The 22,265-nt window shown below is 41.3% G+C and overlaps 1 protein-coding gene across 3 annotated transcripts in view; it reads left to right on the top strand.

The window, feature by feature from the left end:
• Window positions 1-22,265, top strand: part of KHDRBS3 (KH RNA binding domain containing, signal transduction associated 3) — a 201,778-nt gene that overhangs the window by 148,398 nt on the left and 31,115 nt on the right. The gene's annotated exons all lie outside the window — the stretch shown is intronic.

Raw genomic sequence — 22,265 nt, 5'->3', positions numbered from 1 at the left:
AAGCAGCCAGACAGGCTATGAAGTCCTGTAAGGTTAGCAAGTTCTAGTCCTTCTTGTAATAACTTTAACCAGGAGAAAGGACGTAAGTCTTGTGTTAGTCTGTTTTCTTGTTGTTGGATATTCCCGTGGACCAGGGGCAGTACTTGCACTAGGCCTCGCCACAGATAGAGGTGACTGCTAGGCCATGTGGAGGAGGGGGAGTAGTATACAGCCCCATGTTGAGGTGTGGTCCAGCGGGAGTTCCAGGGGTCTCTAACTATTCATGTATATGAAAAGTCTTTATCCCGTCTACGACGGAAGGGCCATTTAGGGTCTAACTGTTTTCTCTCTCCCCAATAACGGGGTCTATGGATGTTACAATAGTTATAAGGACAGCCGGCATTTTGGTGCTACCAGTAGTGTTTACAATTGTATTTAGTCTGATCAAACTCAAAGCATATTATTGGTGTCATAGGTTTGGCTATTTGAAAACCAGTAAAATTTAGTAGAATTGGGCTGTTGCACCCTGAGGAAGGGCAATCAGCACTGGCCAATAATTTTCCGGGCTTATGAGGTTGCCCAGGGTGGGTTCGGTTTTCATAAAGCCAGAATCTCCAGACAAAGGGATTATGAGCTGGTTTTGTGATTTCCCCAGCGGCCACTAGGGCGACTAACGTTAGGGTTAGACTACCTAACTGCATGTTTGCAGTGAGTTATGCTGCCGGCGCAGGGTGAGTTTTAAGGGGTTGTTTCTAGCTCTGTCCACAGTCCACGCGTCCAGTGTTTCAGCCGCCGCCGTGATTGGTCCCAGAAGATCGGAGGTTGGGTCCACTGGCTTGACGTGGGTGTAGTGGATCTACGATGCGATGCCTTCTACCTTCAGGGTGGTGGGTGTGGTTAGGAGTACCTGGAGTGGTCTTTTCCACCTGGGTTCTAGGGTCTCTTGTCGGTGTCGCTTGACCAGGACCCAGTCTCCCGGCTGGTACGGATGGGGTGTCGGCGGGGGACCGGTCTCATATAGTTCTTTCAGCTTGGGCCAGATTTCTTGATGAATTTTCTGCAAGGCCGTATTTTCCTGGCTTTATCTCAGTAAAATCTACTTTCTAGTAGATACCGGGCCTGGTTCCCCTGAGCCTTGTTCCTATTGCAGCCTGGGATTGGGGATAGGCGTTGTTAAGCTGGCAGACTTTGCAACTTGTCACGATGTTGCTGGCCATCTCGGCTGTATGTCTGAATTTGAGCTTAGAGCGTTTGATCAGGTCTATCATCCGCCGAGCACCCAGGTGGGTGGTTCGGTGGATGTGTTCTAACACTTGTTGTCCTAATTTTTCTGGTAGGATGGTTTGGTCATTAGTATCAGTCCACTACCCATTCTGGATCTGTTTCAGGGGAAGCTTGTCAATCCACTGGAGATCTTGTTCTGAATAATCAGGGAAATATGGCAAGTCCCGGGGGCCCGGGTCAGGGAGCTGGAGTGCAAGGAGTTGGCTGGGAGCCTTTGCTACCTTTCTTGTAGTTTGGTCCGCCAGAAAGTTGCCTTGAGCAGTTGGAGTAGTTAGTTTTTGATGCCCTGGGCAATGCACAATGGCTAACTTTTCTGGCCTCTATAGGGCTGTTAGCAGGGCTAGGATTTCTTGCTTGTTTTTTATCTCTTTTCTTTTAGCCGTCAGTAACCCCCGCTCCCTGTAAATGGCCCCATGTATATGCGCTGTTGCAAAAGCATATCAGCTGTCTGTATATACCGTCAGCTTTTTCCCCGCCCCTAAGGTAAGAGCTTGGGTGAGCGCTATCAATTCGGCCTTCTGGGCCGATGTCCCTGGGGGCAGGGGTTCCGCCCAGATTACCTCAGTCTCTGAAGTCACTGCCGCTCCAGCGTACCTCTGGCCCTGATGCATGAAGCTGCTCCCATCAGTGAACCAGACGAAGTCGGCGTCAGGAAGTGGGCGATCTTGCAGGTCTTCTCGAACTCCGTGCACCTGAGCTAGTATCTCGGTGTAGTCGTGGAGTGGGGCGTCCAGGTCCGGGTTGGGCAGCAGCGAGGCAGGGTTTAAGGTCGTTGGGGGCAGGAAAGTTATCCCAGGTCTTCATGGAGGGCCTCATTGAACAGGGTAGGAGAGTTTTTGAATCCTTGCGGCAGTCTGGTCCATGTCAGTTGGCCACTTATGCCCTTATCAGGGTCATTCCACTCGAAGGCGAAGAGCTTTTGGCTCTGAGGGGCTAAAGGCAAACTGAAGAAAGCATCTTTTAAATCTAAAACAGTGTACCATTGATGTTTAGGGTTTAGGGTACTCAGGAGGGTATATGGGTTAGGTACAGTTGGATGTATGTCCACAACCCTCTTATTGATTTTTTTTTAAGTCTTGTACAGGTCTGTATTTTCCACTATTAGGTTTTTGTACCGGCAACAATGGAGTATTCCAGGGTGAGTGACATGAGCGGAGGACCCCTTGGTCAAGGAGCCGGCGGATATGCGGGGCAATTCCTTTCTTGGCCTCTAGGGGCATCAGGTATTGGCGTACCCGCACGGGGTCTGCCCCAGGTTTAAGTTCAACAAATAAAGCAGGACGGTGTTTTGCTAGTCCTAAGCCCCCCGTTTCCGCCCAAGCTTCTGGATATTGCTGGAGCCAGGTTGCTATGTCCTGGTCAGGGGCCGTTTGCTCCTGGTGGAGCCGGTACTCATCTTCCAGGGTTATAGTTAGGACGGACATGGGTTGATTGTGGGAGTTGGTCACGATGGGCCCCTCAGGGAGGAAATGGATCTGTGCTCCTATTTTAGTTAGCAGGTCTCTCCCTAATAGGGGACAGGGGCTCTCAGGGATAACCAGGAAAGAATGGGTTACATTCTTGGCTCCGAGGTTTACTGTTCTTTGTGTTGTCTATGGGTATTTTTTAACTCCTGTGGCCCCTTGTACCCACGAGGACCTGGAGGATAATTTTCTATTAGTTTTAATTAAGACTGAGTGCTGTGCTCCCGTATTGACCAAGAACTGGACCGGGGACCCCTCCACTTGCAAAGTTACCCTAGGTTCGGGGAGGGGATCCAAACCCCGTCTTCCCTAGTCTTCATCTTGAGTGACTAGTACGGGTGTAGACCTAGGGGGTCCCTGTCCTCGTTGTTTCTTTTTGGGGCAGTCTCTTACCCAGTGGCCAGCCTCCTTGCAGTAGGCACATTGGTCTTTTTTCAGATTATTATGCCTTGGGGGGCCGCCTGGGTTGGGTGTACTCTGGCTGTAGATGCTCTTTCTGTACTACTGCTGCCAGGACCTTGGTCATTTTTTCAGTGGCCTTAAATTGCCTTTCTTCTGGAGTATCTCTGTTATTGTAAACCCGCTGGGCTATCTGAAGGAGGTCCTGAATCCGCTTTCCTTCCAAGTCTTCTAATTTCTGGAGTTTTCTTTTAATATCTGGGGCTGCCTGATTTACGAATGACATTACAACAGCTGCCTGACTTCCTGGAGCCTCTGGATCTATGGGGGTGTACTGTCTAAAAGCTTCCATTAATTTTTCTAAGTAGGTGGCTGGGCTCTCTGTCTTTTCTTGCAGAATAGAATATACTTTAGCCAAATTAGTGGGTTTGCGAGCAGCTGCCCGGAGACCTGCCATTAGAGTCTGGCGATAAAGGCGTAGCCGTCCCCTACCTTCTGCCGTGTTGTAGTCCCATGCCGGCCTGGTCAGAGGAAAGGTCGCGTTTATGAGGTCGGGGTTGGCAGTCGGTTGACCGTTGTCCCCCGGGACCAGCTTTCTAGCTTCTACCTGTATTTTCTCTCGCTCCTCCGTGGTAAACAAGATTCGGAGGAGCTGCTGACAATCGTCCCAAGTGGGCTGGTGGGTGAACATGACACTATCCAGTAAAGCCAGTAGATCTTTGGGGTTGTCTGAAAACCGAGCACTCTGAGTTTTCCAGTTATACAGATTACTGGTGGAGAATGGCCAGTACTGGAGCCTGGGGATTCCTGTGTCATCTGGGGGTCCTATTTCCCGGAGGGGTAAAGCCACCGTGGAGTCAGGCGGCTGGGGGGGGGCTAGTCCGCGAAGTACACCTTTGCGTCCGCCCTGCCGACCCCTCAAAGTTACTTTCCCTTTTAGCAGGCCCGTGAGTGCCGGCTGCCTCCCCTCCGCCTGCTCTCTCCTGCTCTTTCATTCGCGTGCGCTCTCTTTCTCTCTGTCATCCCGTGTCCTTTCTCCTTCACACTCAGTCTCTTTTTCTTTCTGTCTCTCTCTCTGACTCTCCACGTCTGCCGTTTCCTCCCCTTTCTCTTTCCGATTTCCCTTCTCACTTTCTCCCTCTCCCATCTCTTATGGTCTCTCTCTCACTCATTCTCTCCCTCTCCTGTCTCTTATGGTCTCTCTCTCACTCATCTCTCCCTCTCCCCAGTCTCACTTTCTGTGTCTCTTTTTGTAAAGGAATGTGGGTTAGAATCCCTGTAAAGGAAATCTGCACCAGAAGCCGGGAGCCCGCCGGAAGCCAGGAGCCCGGGGACCGGGGCCGCAGGCGCGGCGCCGAAAGCCGGGAGCCCGGGGACTGGGGCTGGAAGCGCGGCGCCGGAAGCCGGGAGCCCGGGGACCGGGGCCGCGAGCGTGGCGCCGGAAGCGCGCGCCGGAAGCCAGGAGCCCGGGGACCGGGCCGGGAGCGCGGCGCCGGAAGCCGGGAGCCCGGGGACCGGGGCAATTCAGACAGCGAGCGCGCACCCGGGGACCGGGGCAATTCAGACAGCGAGCGCGCACCCGGGGACCGGGGCAATTCAGACAGCGAGCACGCACCCGGGGACCGGGGCAATTCAGACAGCGAGCGCGCACCCGGGGACCGGGGTCAGATTCAGCTGTTGCCCGGATCGCGAACGCGCTCCGGCAACTCAGATCGCAATTTAAATCAGAAGAGAGCCAGGGGACGTCTCCCACCGGTCTCCACTGGCTGTCCTATAGCGCGTCCGCCAGGACTGTGCCAGCTTCAGTTTCAGACCTCGCGAGTCACAGATTCAGATTCAGAACAGACACTCAGACACAGACAGACAAACGGAGACGAGCCAGCTCACCTATCAGTAGATCGATCTTAGCAGATCCGTTGACCAGGGGTCTGGTGGGCTTGGGGAATCCCGGACGGGCCCCCAGATGTTATGCCCAGACTGTTTGTTCCCCAAAGAAGACCACCAGAGTCCAGAGTCAAAGCCAAGCGGCAAGGATCTTTACTACAAGTTCGAACTTGGTCCCTCCTTTACACAGTATACAAGAGGGCCCTGAACAATGCGAGCGTTTGCTTTTTATAGCCCGAAAGTTGTAGGGGAACAAAGAAATTCTTTTGGCTCCTGCGCTTTCAGTAACCTTGAACGGCTGTCCCCTTATCGGAGACTTTCCAGGTGGTGTTTATACTGGGCTCAGGGAGTTTGAGAGATATATGGTGGTGGGATGGGAGGATGGGATGTGTTTGTGCTAGGCTCAGGGAGTTTTGAGCCCGGGGCTGAGGAATGTGCCCAGCTCCTTTCAATACCAAATTTTATTCTTCTATAACTTGTAAGTATTGAGTAGCCTTTGAACTTTGACTCTCAACTGGTCTTTGTTGGTGGAAGCCTGTATATCGTATTTGTACCCTTTAGTGTGTTGAGGGTAGACCTAACACTTACATAGCCCAGACCGGCATGTGGTAAATGCTTGATAAGACTTTGTATACACCATCTCATTTGAGTATCCCAGCAACTTTATGAAGTATATGGCATTGTTTTCATTGTATACATGAAGAAAAGGGGCACAGAATTAAGTAATTTGCCAGAAATCATACAGTAAGTGGAAAGATGAAATTCTAAGTCAGATATTCTAACTCAAAGATTTGTACCCTTTATAAATACGTCCTTCTCAGATTTTGTTTAAAAACATAAATATCCACAGATATTTCAATATGTAGTCTAAATATCCTAGCAAAGCAAGTCTCCCATCCCCACATTTGCTGAGTGAATACTGTATTCCTGGCACTGTTTCCATAAATTTTATAAGGCCTTACAGTCTAGGTTGTTTGAACACATCAGTCCTGACAACAGTACTCTAAAGCTGATAGTATTGCTGTAGATGAGGAGATCAGATAACCAAGAGTTTCTGGTGCTTGCTTGTGACCAAACAGCTGATAAAATGGTAACAGGTGTGTGACTGCCAAGTGCATATTCTTAACCCTGGTACATTCGTGTGAGAGGCTCACTGCTCGTTTCTGTTAGTTCTGTTCCCATATCTGTTATGGGATTGATATACAGTTATGCGTCATTTAACGACTGGGATATGATCTGAGAAATGTGTCTTTAGGCAATTTTGTCATTGTGTGAACATCATAGAGTGTACTTACACACCTACATGATATAGCCTGCTACACATCTGGGCTGTATGGTCTACCTGCACAGCATGTTACTATAGTGAATACTGCAGGCAGTGGACATACAGTGGTATTTCTGTATCTAAACATGTGTAAACATAGAAAAACTTCAGTAAAAATATGGTATAAAAGATAAAAAGTGGTATACCCATATAGGGCACTTACCATGAATGCAGCTTGAAGGACTGGAAGTTGCTCTTGGGTGAGTCAGTGAGTGAGTGGTGAGTGCCTGTGAAGGCCTAGGACATTACCATGCACCACTGCAGGCTTTATAAACACTAAACACTTAGGCTACACTCAATTCATTAAAAAGTTTCTTTCTTCTATAATAAATTAACCTTAGTTCCTGTAACTTCTTTACATTATAAACTTGCAGTTTTTATTAATTTTTGACTCTTGTAATAATACTTAGCTTAAAACACAAATGCATTGTACAACTGTACAAATATATTTCCTTTCTTCATATCCTTATTCTATATACTTTTATCGATTTTAATTTTTTTTTTTTTTTTTTTTTTACTTTGTAAACTTTTCTTTTCTCCCCTCTGTCGCCCAGGCTGGAATGCAGTGGCGTGATCTCAGTTCAGTGCAACCTCCTCCTCCCAGGTTTAAGGAATTCTTGTGCCTCAGCCTCCGGAGTAGCTGGGATTACAGGCATGTGCCACCATGCTTGTCTGATTTTTGTATTTGTAGTAGAGATGGGGTTTCACCCCGTTGCTCAGGCTGATCTTGAACCCCTGGGCTCAAGCAGTCTGCCCACCTTGGCCTGCAAAAGAACTGGGATTAGAGGCGTGAGCCACCACACCAAGACTACCTTTTTTTAAAATTAAAAACAAAGACATAAATACGCACATTTGCTAGACTTACCCAGGGTCAGGATCATTGAATAGGTGACAGGAATTTCTCAGCACCATTATGATATCATAGCGCCACCGCTGTATCTGCAGTCTGTTGTTGACTGAGACGTTGTTAGCACATGGCTCTATTCAGTGTGGTGGACTTTAAATGCAAGCATGTTTTTTTGCTTGAACTGTATCACAGTATAGTGATGTTTATGGTTCGATTCATTCTGTGGAGAAAAGAGAAGCGACTTTATGTTAAGTAATGTGTTTCAGATACTATGCTAATGTTTTTGTATTTGATTTCAGTAGATCTTCACAGGCATCAACCCAGTCCTATACAATAAATATAGTTTCCTCCAGTTAATAGATGTAGAAACCAAGATGTAACTTTTTTTATGAAGTATATTTACAGTACAAGATTATAGTCCCTGTGATCTTTTACTTTTTGATATTTGATATAAAGAACCAAACTTAAAGCATTTGCCCTATTAAATGCTGTGATCTGTCAAGGAGAGTGATATCAAAATGTGACTGCGGGTAAACTGATAGATCACTAAGGGGAGCTAGCGTTTATTTAGAGCCTGCTCTAAATCAGGCATGGAATTTGATCTGTTACTTATTTGTCTTGTTTTAATACAAATAACAACAGCAAGAGTTAATATACGTGATGAAACTGAGGCTCAGAGAGGTAGATGACTAATCCCAAATGTAGACCCAGGTTTTTAAAGCTCATGGTCGTTCTACTTTAAGCTCTGATTATATATTTATATGATAGATGACAAGCATTTATTCTTTGGTTATTTATTCAGTCAGTGTTTATTGAATGTCCATTTTGTGCTAGGCGTTATACTTGATGCTTGGAATACAAAGATTAATATTAAGATGGAGACTCTATCCTTGAAAAGCTTATTGGCTAGAAAGAAACATATAAATACTTTAAAACAGTGTAATATTCTAATTATTGTGAGAGGAGAAATTCATTGTTTCCATAAGAAGACTAAGCTAAATTCTGATTGGGAATACTGCAGACATTTACCTGAGAAAGTGAAGGATAAGTAGTAGTCAGCAGGTGACAAACAGGGAAGGGCAGTTCACAGATAAGGCTAGCAAGTCACAGAGGTATGGAACAGGAAGTTTTGTGTGGCGACTACACATAATTGTGTAGGGCTGGAATATGTGGTGCACAGGAGCTGTGGTGAGAGGGCCGCAGGAGGAGTGAGGGCATGTTTCCTCCACGAGGAGCTGAGACAGTGCCATCGACGAGTTACATGTAAAGGTATGATGTGTTTATACTTGAATTTAGAGGATTAATTAGATGACAGTTGTGAAGGTTGGATTGGCAGATGGTGCAGAGACTAATTAAGATACTGGTATGTTATAAATTATAAGCCCTTTAAATATCAGGAAAGATTCACTAAAAGAAGCATCTTTTGTGACAGCCAATCTACCTTCTTTGAAGTGATCTTTTCTTTGCTACAGCTTGTCTTACCTGAAGGAGTACAGAGAACTCTGTGAGAAGTGCTCACATGGACAAATGCAGAAGCCACTGCTAGATACTCTTGAATGTTCATTTAATCCTCAACATGTCAGATAAACATCTGTCCCTTTTAAAGAAGAAAACAATGGCTCACACAATTAGATAACTTGCTTCAGATTGTACAGTTTACACAAAGGAGACAAACTTTGAACTGAGGTCTGACTGTAAGTATATATTAGTATCTTTTCCACTGCAGCACTCTTAGCTTACACTAAATAGCTGCTCTGCTATAAATTGAAAGGAAGCAGCTGTATATAGCATGGGGTGAAGAAATGGTTCTATGCACCATATTGGTTTACTGCGGCTGCCATAATAAAATACTGCAGTCTTGTTGAGTCCCCTCTGCTGGGCTTGCAGATGGCTGCCTTCTCTCCGTGTCCTCACATGCTCTTTTATCTGTACACTCACATTTCTGGTGTCTCTTTTTGTATCCAAATTTTCTTTTCTTTGAAGGACACCAGTCAGATTGGATTAGAACCCACCCTAAAGGCCTCATTTCAATTTAAATCAGCTCTTTAAAGGCATTGTCTCCAAAGATGGTCAAAGTCTGAGGTACTAGATTTAGGGTTTCAATATATGAGTTTGAGAAGGCAGGGTACACAATTCAGCACGTAAAATGCACATACTCTAACACCAGTTTAAGCACAACACTGCATGTTTCAGAATTAGGAACCTGGTATGAACCAGTTAGGATAGCAGATTTTCAGATCATCCCCAGTATGAAATAGTAGATATTAACAAGAAAATCATCACGGCCATCATCTTAGTATTTCCTGAGTGCTTGGCATTATTTCATCTACTTTACATAAATTGTCTCCCCTCTCTGCATCCCCTTCGATATTGCTAAATTCAAGTTTAAAAATGTCATTCCCAATTCAGAGAAGTGAAGTTCCTTATTCAAACTCACAAGGCCAAGCAGCAGCACAAAGAAATCACCTTGGTGCCAAAACATTCTATTTTGTGCTTTCTCCATTGCCTTTCAGCTCTCCTTTTGTCATGGTTTTGATTACAGTTGCTGGGACTAATTCCTGTTTATATTTCCCTTATACAGTATTCAAAAATCTAATACTTTGTGATGCTTTAAAATCTCTTAGGAATTATGCTTCAATATGAACTAGAACTTTTGCCTTATCAAATTTGGACAACCTTAAGCAAATAGGGAATTTAATTTGTATTAAATATACATATTAAAGTTGTAGGCTTAGACTAGTGAAATTAAGAAATTTGTTTTTCCAGTTTTACATTAGATCCTTTCAGTGAATAGCATTTACTGCCACTGCTGTCCAGGAGCACCCAGTTTTCATATGCACTGGTAGGCAGTGCCATGTAGCACTTGATGTCTAATCAAACGTGTCTTGATTTTGACAATTCAGGTTCCGTAAGATTCATTTCATACATAAATAGTTCTCTCAATTCAGAATTTGAAACCATGTGCTATGCTACAGTTATAGTTCAGTATTAGTGAGGAATTCTTCACTTGGCCTCCTTTTAGAGTACAAAGCTGTTCTGCAAATGTTCTTTGACATTTTGTGTGGTAGGAGAGAGCACAGAGCAGAGGTAACAGCTGCTCAGTCCCGTGTGGCAGCCACTAGACATGGAGCTGTGGACCCTTGACCCGTGGCCGGTCCAGATTGAGATGTGCTGGAAGTGTAAAATTCACACCACATTCCAGAGATTTCATATGAAAAAAAGAATGTTAAAAAAATTATTAAAATTAATTTCACCTATTTCTTTTTACTTTTTTACATGTGGCTACTAGGAAACTCTCTAATACAGTGTCTTCTCATAGGCAGCACTGAGTTAAATGATTCTGGTTGTGTCTGTCTCTGGCACATACTCACTTAGGGGCAAGCAAGACAGTCCACAAGCCACAGAGAGAGAACTGGAAAGCAGCACCTCCTATTCCTACTTTTTAAATGCCTATTTTAATGTTTTACATGTTATTTAAAATATAACTTAGTAATATTATAGCATGCATAAGCACATTACAGTTACAAGTTCAAAAACATTTTTATTTATGCCGATGTATTATCAGAAACGGAGGCTGGGGCCACAGTGGTTAAGAGTCTGACAGACCTATGGTCAGATGCCAACTTTAACATTTACTGGCTCTGTGATTTGGGGTGAGTTATTTAACCTTTCGAAGCCTGGGTAGCCTCCATTTATAAAATGTGTAACTGTGTCTACTTGTGAGAAAAGTGTGAAAAGATTCTTGTTTACAGGCCGGCCTGAAGGCTGAAAGAGACGGAAAAGCGTGCAGTCTTTGTAAACGGTGTGGAGGGAAGTCTGGTGTCCACTCCGTTGTCTCTGCTTGAGGACTGAATGAGATGGTTTGCATGGGGAGGTAGCACAGTGAGCCCGAGTTCCTGCCATCCTTCTACAGCTCTAAATTCCTTCTGCTTGTTGTTTCACACAAGAGTCGACTAGGAAGAGCAGATTCTGGGAAACCTGCAAGGACTGTGCGAGCAAATGTTTTATAGTGAGAGAGGAAACCTTGCAAAGGGATTCTTCCCCTGTGGATGGTCAGTGTCAGTATTTCCTGTACGCTGAGAGTTGGGAAGGTCAACAGCCATATCCCACCTGAAAACAAAATTGAATAAGATAGCAAGGTGGCCTGGCTGCCGGTGAGGATGATCTGTTGTGTGGAAGGGATTCTTTCCGTAGTGACTTTTAAACTCCTGAAGTCCTCATTATTATGACACTGTTATATTACAGAAACAAGTTTCTCTTTGGAAGTTTTACAGATTAGGAATTTTTTCTCCCAATTTTCAAATACCTTGCATTCAAATCGGAGTACCAATGAGAATTCCTGTAAAAAATGCAGTGTAGTTCTGCTACATTTCCCCATTGGTTTTTGTAATGACCTTGTTAATGCTAACATTACAGTATAAAACAAAAGCATTGTTTGTATAACTTCACACATGTAATGAATAACAAGATTTTGACACAATTACTATGAAGAGACATATAAACTATTCTTTACAATATGGGAATTATTCTAATACACATTGGCTCAAAAATAGTTGTTGATTACTTCCTGTGGATACACAGCTTCTGAATAGCTAGTATAGTGAATCAAAACGGATGGGTGATAATGACCTCAGCCCTGAGAGCCCTTCCTCTGCCCCGACATGGTTTAAATCTGCACAGATACTTTTTCTGACTCCTGGAAACCCTTTGTAAATGTCTTTATTTTATTCTAAACTAAGTGGAATTAGTTTACATTTGATGTCTTATTTACAATCCTAATAATTATCATAATATGTTTACTCTGTGTTTTTGAGTAAGTATAAATTCTCCAAAGAACTATTTGGCTCCTATAGTGATGATCATTAACTAAATAAAACATAAAGGGTCTCGAAAAGTGCTAATAAAAATTTAGCATTATAAACTATCAACAAAAATACTTTAACACAGTACTATTAGACATCAACCAAAAACAAGAGATATCAACCCAAATTACCCCATAAACCTGTAAATACTTAATTCTCAGGTAAAAAAAAAAACAAAGAGTAGAGAGAGTGGTGAAAAAGTGCAACTACAACCCTGTAAAGAAAAAAAATTCTTCGGTGACGCTTGTTAAAGCGCAGTAAGGCAGACTTTATTCAGGACCACTGCAATAGATACCTGGACCACTGCAGTGGGACTGTGCAGTGGGGAAGAGAGACCAGGCTCCATTCTGTATCTAGCATGGACAAGTGGGAATTCATAGCCAAGAAGCCAGGCTGGGGTCAGGAGACAGAAAATTACTGAGAGGAAACATCAGTGGTAGGGGGGATTTTGGCTGAACCGACCTAACAGGATTCTTGCCAGAGGCAGTCCAGATTGGTCAGACATCCCCTCCCCTGGGGAGGATAAGGAACCCGATCAGATATTGGAGTGATCAGATATCATGGGTGGCGTGTTCTTGCTAAACTGACTCAGCAAGATTCTTTTTTAAAACTGGATTTTACAAGGAGCTGCACAGATGGGCCTAGGAGAAGGATCAGGAGGCTGACTAAAGTTTAGCCAAGCAGAGAATCTTTGTCAGCTCTGACAGGGAAAAGGGAAGGAACATCCCAAGACTGAGTGTTAGCATGTGTAAGTATTGCTACTCATTATGGTTATTATATATTGACCATCTGCTGTAGTGTATCAGACACACACACACACACATACACACAACCACCCTCTAATCTTAAACACACACACACACACACACACACCACCCTCTAATCTTAAACACACACACACACATACACACAACCACCCTCTAATCTTAATTTTAACCTTAAAAGGGGGATATTATCCTCAATTTATTATTGAGAAAACTGAGACTCAAGAGTTTGAGTGACACACTTAATGACATTATTGATTTCAAAGTCCATTTTCATTCCATTATACTAATGAGTAGTACGCATATCATTGACGTCTCACAATATGATTTCAGACGTTACATGGGCAGACTTCTTAAAAATTTTTAATGATTAGATTATAAAGTTATTGAAAGAGTGTGGTTAGCATATCAAACCCATGATTTTATGATTATTGCTATAATTCAGTGATGGCAAGTTTATTTAAAGTAAAAGAAAATTAACATGGAGAGTTAATATGAAGTCAAAAACAGGATAGGTGTGTATGTAGATGGCAAGTATACTGCATATCCTGAGAATTGTCCCTGAATGGCTAGGGTTTGGTGAATGCTACACTGAGCATTTGTGTCACCAGTCAGTGGACAACCTGAAACACTGCTCATACTGAAAATTTGATTAGATGAGTCCGAGAAGCAAGACTGAGCTTCTCACTAAGTTACAGTGTACTACCAAATTTAATGCCTTGATCATATTGAAAATAAGAAGTTTTGTATCTTCATCAGGAATATTTCTTTAGAATTAAACTAATAAAAAAGGAAAATGTTTCTCAAGATTCATTTACTTAACAAAGTTTGGAGGAATGAAATATCTATTGCGTACTTACCAAGTGTGAGTTACTATGTATCCAGGTGCTCTCATACATATTGTGTCATTTTATTCCTAAGAACTCCTGTAGGATTGTCATTCCTTAATTTTACAAAAGGAGTTGACATTCACAGAATTTGAGCTTGACCAAAGTCACAAAGCTAATTAATATCAGTTAGTCCTCATACTCTGTTCTCTTTGAGACCAAGCTTACGTTCTTTTGCCTAACTCAAAAGCAACTAGTAAGGGGGAAAAAAATGGGTTCCTATAAATGTAGAGAAGACCACCACATGGAATCTTCATGCATGATCTCCACAAGTGTATGACAACACGGTAGCAGGGCAAAGGCATGCTAGCGGCGATAAATCAATTGCCACTGTCACTTTACTCTTTAATGTTCTTGAGAACACATGAGATTTATCACTGAGGAATTGTAGAATAATGGTAGTAAATGAAAACAAAGTCCACCAGGGAGATGTACTACATCATTTGGATTTAGCGCTGCCATCTGCTTAATAGCATTGAGAAGACTACAGCAGTACTTATGATCAACCATTCATAGCAATGACAGATGCTGCGGAGAGTGAACATACCAGGGAAGCAGGTTCATTACTAAAATGTAGATTATGTGACAGGGTTTCTAAAAAGCACTTGTGTTGATGATCAAACCTCCAATTTTAAATCTGCACTGTAGAATTTTAAGTCTGTAAGATAGAGACCTACTCAAAAGTCTTCCCATGTTTTATTCCTCATGTTTCATACATTCTTAAAATGTATTTACTGATTTTTAAAAGAGTTTTTTTCCTACAAATCTTGCATATATAGTCTCTTTTTAGTGGAGGAGAATAATAACTTTTGTATAATTTCTGACTTTTAAAATGAGGTAGCATGATTGTGAGGAAAAAAAAAAAAGACAGTGGCTATAAATCCACAAAAGCTTGGGTTTGAATGTGAGCTCTACTACTTTCTTAGCTCTATGATGTTAAGTAGGTTACTTCTTTGAGTCTTTTCTCATCTGTAAAATGATAACTATTTGACTTACAACATTGTAATTAAGTGAGATAGCAGATGTAATATACATAATAGTTCAATAAATTTGCTATAGTAGCGTATAGTAGCTGCTTACCATTGTAAGCAAATATAGCCTGTTTAGCTACTTTTATTTTATTTTATTTTATTTTTTATTTATTTATTTATTTATTTATATTTTTTTTTGGAGATAGAGTCTTACTCTGTCACCCAGACTAGAATACAGTGGCACCATCTTTGCTTACTGCAACCTACACCTCCTAGGTTCAAGCAATTCTCCTGCCTCAGCCTCCCAAGTAGCTGGGACTACAGGAGTGCTCCACCATGCCCAGCTGATTTTTGTGTTTATAGTAGAGACAGGGTTTCATCATGTTGGCCAGGCTGGTCTCAAACTCTTGACCTCAAGTGACCTGCCTGTCTCAGCCTCCCAAAGTTCTCGGATTACAGGCGTTGAGCCACCACACCCAGCCAGTAGCTACTATTATTATACCATTTTATGGATGAGGAAATTGTGGCACAGAGACAGTTTAACTTCCCTGGACTCATGGAGAGTGAGTGCTGGAGCTGGCATGTGAACCCAGGCAATCTAAGCACTCTGCTATACTACGTCTCTATGTAACTGTTGTTATTATGAGTTTAAGTATTACATCCAGAAAATATTATAGTCTTTTCTGAGAACGTCTCCAGTCAATAAAATCCCAACAAATGATCTAAATAAAATTATGCATGCCATTTTTATACCTTATTTGTGCAATAAAAAGTTGTTAAAGGCTCATTTAATTTAGATTGTTGAGAGTCCTAAACTGTGTCAGAAGCACAGACTTGAGGACAGAGCTCAAAGTTACTTGTTGCAGGTTGACTTGTAATGGAGAATGTCGGTGCCTGAATTCCCCAGAGTCCATTCATACGTCATTGTTAGACTCACAACTTTAGAAACTGAAATAATATTCAGACATGGTGTGGATCATATTTTTTGCTTGTATTTGTCATCATGAAGGGATATGTTCCTTTTGGAAGGTAATTTATGAGTGTGCATCGAGAACCTTAAAAATATTTGTGACTTATGACCCAATATTTTTACAATAAGTGCCTGAACTTACAGTATAACAGTGACTGTCTGACAGTATGAATATATTTAAGAACTCTTTAATTGAAAAGAGTAAGCAATTTCTGGAAGAGTTCTGAGAAAGAGGAGGGTAGGGGATAAATTCAGTTTCTCACTTAACCTGTTGGGTAGACAGTGATGTAATTAATTTAAGTGGCAATGAGATTTAGGAAAAAGTCAATAAGTTCATTTGGGATGTGTTGAATTTAGGTTGTCCATAGAATTTTAACAAGTACATTAAATAATTGATATAAAAATAGTTTACATACTAATAAGTCATTATATCCATGGTAACTATATTTCTCTCCCAGTTTTTCTTTGTAATTACAAAATGTATTATTATGGTTAGATTTTTACCCCAATTTTAGTAAGTAACTGAGTTGTAGTTTTATTTTTTGTATTCTCTTTCATCGGTGTCTTAAAGTATGTGTACCCAGCGTTTTGACATGGTTAATCTCCCAGAAATTAGAGTAAGATAGTCAATTCCAAAGTATATTAAACAAGATAGAGTGGAAATATGATATGATTAGGAGTCAGGCAGACCTGACCTTTCCACTTAGCAGCTGTGTATGTGATCTTTCACTAACCCTCAATTTTCCCACCTACAAAACAAAGTGAGAGAATATACTTAAACAGTTTAGTATAGAACCTGGCCCATGGCACTCGGAATTTGTGATCGTGTTTTATTTTATGTGTCTGTCACTGCTGGGCATTTTGCTGCTGCTCAGTAAGTAGTACTGACTATGGGGAGATGATCATTGGCACCTTCGTTATCACCAGGTGATAGATTGCTTCCAGCTCACCTCATATCTGCTCATTTTCTGTGCAGAGTAGCACAGACCTAACTTGGAGCACACTGCAAGTGTAAAGGCATAAATGCTTTGCTTTTTTGTTGGTTGTTTCTTACTGTGATGCTTTTTTGTTCAGTGTTCTGGACCAAAAAGTAGACATACACATTAGAAAGTAGGAAAATAATCATTAAAACATCCATGTATTTCCTTTATCTGCCATTTATAAGGATTGCTGTACCACGTGAAAATGAATTTATGTTGTTTGTAAGTTTATAAAATAGAAGTATTTAATCCAATTGCAACCTTTTTGAAATGATTTATAAAAGGTATTAGATATAGTCTTAGACACTGCTAAATTTTAGAGACATTGGAAATAATAAATACATATAGGTACATAGCCCAACAAGACATCTTACATAGAGGGAAAAAACCTATGCATATTGTCTTAGCCAAAGTAATATAATTAAAACAGTGTCTCAATTAAGGCTGCATAAAGATGTAGTAAATTGAAGTGTGACCACGGGCAAGTTATTTAACCTGTGCTCTAGAGTAAAATGGGGATGACAATAATAGTACTGACCTCCTAGGGTTGTTGTAAATGTAAAGTTAAGCGAAATGGAAAGCATGTCATATATGGGAAGCATGTCACACATTGTAAAGGCTATCAATAGCTATCATTAAAGTTCCACAATTCTTTATCTAAAACTATTGAAGCTAAATATGTCTTACATTCCACTTTTTGGAATTTGGGGAAAACAATATGGGATACATACACATACCATATGTTAGTACAGCTCCAGTGGAGCCCTGTGTGTGCTTCTCCAGGATAATGATTGCCCCTTGGATTCTTTGAAGTTTATGGTCGGGGAAACTGATTACAAAGGAGTGTAAAGCGTATGTGGCAATTTGAAAAAGAAGGGGGTTGCTTAAGGGAAGTATGTGGCATTCAGCCTTGGCAGTTTCTAATCCCACCAAATATAGCAATATTGCTAGTGCTAGCAAGTTATTTTTAAATAGGGTGGATTAAATAATTGATACAAGACTGTTTCTTGTATTAGAAGTCATCACTTTAGCAAGGCCTTTTTTTTTTTTTTTTTTTTAATTGAGACAGGCTGGTATACAGTGGCATGATCTCCACCCACTGCAACCTCCACCTCCTAGGCTGAAGCTATTCTCCATCCTCAGCCTCCTGAGTAGCTGGACCACAGGCAAGAGATGGTGCCGCTGTCACTTTACTCTTTAATGTTCATACTCAGCTAATTTTCGTATTTTTTTAGAGACAGGGTTTTGCCATGTTCCCCAAGCTGGTCTTGAACTTTTGAGTGCAAAGCGATCTGTCCGCCTCAGCCTCCCAAATTGCTGGGATTACAGGTGTGAGCCACCACACCCGCTAGCAAAGCCCTTCCTGACTTGGCCCCAGTTCCTTCATCTCAGGTCACTCACTCATGTAATGTAACCTAATACTGAGTTTCTCGGTTATGGCTCATTTATACTTGTCTCAATTACCTATGAAAATGTGAAGTCTAACTTGTGAAAGTACATTGTCATCAAAATCTTCATGGCTACTTAGTTAATCTGACATATACCTTTTGAAGATATTGTGATTTTTAGAATTTTCTAAAACGGTGCAAACAGGACAATTTGCCTTTCTTTGTATTTTAGTCTTTGCCAGATTATTTGGAACAGAGCTACCAGTTTCTTGGATCAGTAGTTATATCATCCAACAACGGTTGGTGATTCTCCTCTCCTCACATCCCGTTCTTTAAGGCTTCTATGTTTCCACGGTGCTCTATGCTTGCTCTGTCCTCCAGCAGAACCTGCCGGACTGTTGAGAATCCATCTCCTTTTCATAAAGAGTCCCACAGTAGCAGGGACCCTTTTGTACTCATGTTTATATCACCAGCACCTAATGCAGTACTGATCAGAAAGGTGATCTGTGTGTGTTTTTCAGTTGAATTGATAACATGTAAGTCTGCATCTGTTGTAAACATTTCTTTATTAGAAACACAGTAAGAAATCTGGTACCATTGTAAGTCTAATGTGAAGATTGATGTAGTCTTCAACTCAGGCTACATAGAAGGTCACCTATGCAGCCTTAAAAAAAAAAAAAAGGGTGCCAAGAAAATCACCTGTTATTTTTTAATCTGAGTCTTGGTTTAGCACAGCTATCTATAAATTCTTTAAACTCTACAGATAATTCTGATAAGCAGCCAAAGGTTGAAAACTACTCTTCTTGAGTAATAAGTACTATATAAATTAGATAATATGTGTAAAGCACTTTGCACAGTGCCTACCAGAGAGTTGCTAAGGAAATACTTGTTTCTTCCAAAAATAAATTATTGGCCTTTTTATAATGTCTTCCATTCATTCATTCCCCAGACAACTATTGAGACCTGCGATGGGCCAAATTGTTCAAAAATACCTTATTCCAAAGGGAAATTTGAAGTTTTCTGTTCAGAATTTGAAGTTATGAATTCAAATGAAAGAAAATTGTAACTTTAAGAATGATAGAATACGTAAGACACACTTCTAACAGAAGGCTTTTGCAGATCTTACATCATCTTCTCAATGAAGCCTAATGTGCCCAACATACTTCAAACTGTTGCTATTCACATTTAAGCTCTGCAAGGGCAGGAATCTTCATCCTTTTTTGTTCATCAACACTTCTTAAGCACCTAAGATAGTGAGTTGTTGTTTAGTGGGTATATTCTAAACTGTCGTCAGAATAGATGGCCGTTCTACCAGGCAAACCAAAGGAGGTTTTTGTGCAGAAGAGCAAAAAAAAAAAACGTTCAGTGGTCCTGTTGACTTGGTGTGCACTGGTAGTGACCAGTTTTTCAGTGAGGCTGCAGCCTGCTGTGCCTAGGAAGGTAGGTGCACTAAGTGTCTATAGAAAGATCCATAGAGAACATTTTGTGATGGACCTTAATACCAGGCTCAGGAGTTCCACAGTTTTTTGTTTGTTTGTTTTGGTTTTTATCAATGAAGGTGCTCCCCATGCCCGTAACCTGCACACTGGTCCAAGTGAAGGTCACCGTGCTTGTGGAGCACCCGGACCTGGCTGCTGCTTGCCCACCTCCACTGCAGTCCTGAGCTATCATGTCTCCCTGCTGCAGCCCATGTGATTGTTTCCGTATAATTACATGCTCTCATAATACCCAGCAGTTTTCCATCATAACTGCAATTTTATATTGAAGTGATTATTTGATCAATGTCTGTCTTCTTTTTAAAATCTATTCACTGTCACCTCCCCCAGTGCCTGCCACAGTGCTGGAACATACGTAGTGCTCAATAAATGTTTATTGAATAAAATGTGGAGAGGTAGAATTTTACTTTACATCAGTAATTTTAAAACAAAGTAGGTATTCTTATTACATTTCTTATCTGATTAAAGTACTGTAAGTATCATAGTTTAAATGCTTTTAATGCCGCATATTTGAAGAGTGAGCCTGTATAATTTGATATGCAGATTGATGTAAGTTAGTGTGCCACCAGATTCCCCAGGAACACTAAAAACCATTTGCTGCCCTAACATTGTGTCAAAGGAAGATGCCGACAATCCCATAAAAAATCAAAAGGAATAATTATTTCACATGTGTAAATATTGCAGATCACAATCAGTATTTTCCTAAAGAGTAATGGATATGGCTTTGAAATCTGAATATCAAATGTGTTTATCAGAAATCTCCTCAAAAAGATACCTTAGTATACCAGATGGAAGGATTGGCTGCAAAAACAAATGCAAGATTAACAAATGATCCAGAGAAATACTGTAACCTGGCTCATAACATGTTGATGGACCATTTCTAATGGTATGGGAAGAGCCAAGGAATCCAATACCAAAAGATTCCATGCCTTGACTCCCAATGTAGTTGGACTTGGGGAATCAAAAACAGAAGTACAAAAAAAATAGGCTTAAGGAACCCAACCTTAATCTTGGTCTTTCCCCAAAGCTGTTGTATGGTTTTTGAACTTCTAAGCACATATTTCATTTGCGGCAGCCTTCCCAGCCTCCCTGTCACTTGGTAGCCAATCTCTGACCCCTTTTCTACTCTCCAGACGTTCCCTGGAACCTCAGTCTGTGGTAACAGTTCTTCTTCTTACACGTCCCCAGTATTTCAACCTGGTTTCTCAGTGTTAGGTTCCATGAAATTCTAATAAGTAGTTTCAATACTTCGTGCAAAGAATTGTCATTAAAATTACTCGTGATATCTAGTGACACTATCTATAATTGATAGTATTTTGTAAGTCATTCTTTGCCAGAAAAAAATAAGTGATAGGGATCTGTTTCCTTGTGTCTCTTCATAAGAAATCTTAGTTTTCTTGTTTGCGTTTCTGAGAAATTAATTGAAGTTTGAAATTAACTAACAAGCTACAGTAAAAATACTGAAGCTTGAGTCAAAAGACATGTCCGAATTTGAATCCTGACTGTCATTTATTGTGTGACCTTGAGTGAGCCGCACAGTAAACTTTATGCTTAACTAATAAAGTGAGTAGGCAAATTAATATTCACCTTCCTGAAAGTCAAATAAAATTATGAAGTGCAGAGTACTGAGCAAACAAAAGGAAACTGTTAGTTGTTGGTATTTCTTTAGGGTTGTGTCACCTAAGTTCCTTACTTTTTTTTATTTTTATTTTTATTTTTTTACTCTTGAAGTATAGAATTTTATTTAGAAACTGTTCAAAGTGAAAAAAAACCTTGTCAAGAAAGACCAAGTGGAAAATGGGTTCCCAATAAAATGGAATTTTAGGGCAATTAAAGTCTAAAAGGCCGCAAAAGAGAAACAGCACCACTGCCGTTTGAACCATGGCTAGTTACTCGCATTTTTTGGCATTGTTAATCACTGAGTCTGGTTTTCCTCTGAACTCCACACAGCACGCACTACACAGCAGTTTTATCGTATAACACTTGCTTTCTACACACATTTTTTGGCATTGTTAATCACTGAATCTGGGTTTCCTCTGAACTCCACACAGCACGCACTACACAACAATTTTATCATAGAACACTTGCCTTCTACACACATTTTAGGACAAGCTACCACCAGAAACTAATCAATATAGATACATCAGGGGCTAAACAATCTCAGTAGTGGGTGAGACACATTTTCCAGAATCCTGCAAATGAGGGAGCGTTAAGGAATGAAATATTTTAAATATTAATAATTAATTTAGACACGATACTATATTTTCTGCAAAAGAAAATTAACATTTAGCCACACACCAATGCATTTTATCTCCAAAGAAACTAGTGCACTGGCAAACTATTCAGATTACAGTGGAGAGCTGTGGACAGCAGATACCAAAAATACCCCAGCCTTGCAGATCCCAAGGTAACGATGGCTTTCACTGACCACTCCCTTTGCCAGAGGTCCAGAAAGAATTGCAGCATGGTCACCTGCCTGCTTCACTTCCAGCTCTAAGCAGCAAACTTCAGGGAACCAAAGAGGAGTCCCCCGTGAGCAAGGAGAGCAGAGAAGAGAAACGTGGTCAATGTAAACCTAAAAGACAGTAAAATGGGATACAATCCCCATTCAAATCCCAGAGATGTGGGGAAGTCCCCAAAAGTAGTTGTTAGATTAAAAATCTGGGCACACTTCACTTCCCCAAAAATGTAATACATAGAAATTTTGGGGATAACTGGAAAAACAGAGAAATACTTAATGAAAACCAAGCTCTTCAACTCGAACATC

This window comes from Macaca thibetana, chromosome 8 (assembly GCF_024542745.1).
Source record: "Macaca thibetana thibetana isolate TM-01 chromosome 8, ASM2454274v1, whole genome shotgun sequence".
In the NCBI taxonomy this organism is placed as follows: Eukaryota; Metazoa; Chordata; class Mammalia; order Primates; family Cercopithecidae; genus Macaca; species Macaca thibetana.
Note: the sequence above shows the minus strand (reverse complement) of the source record. Positions and strands in the feature narration are given on the sequence as shown.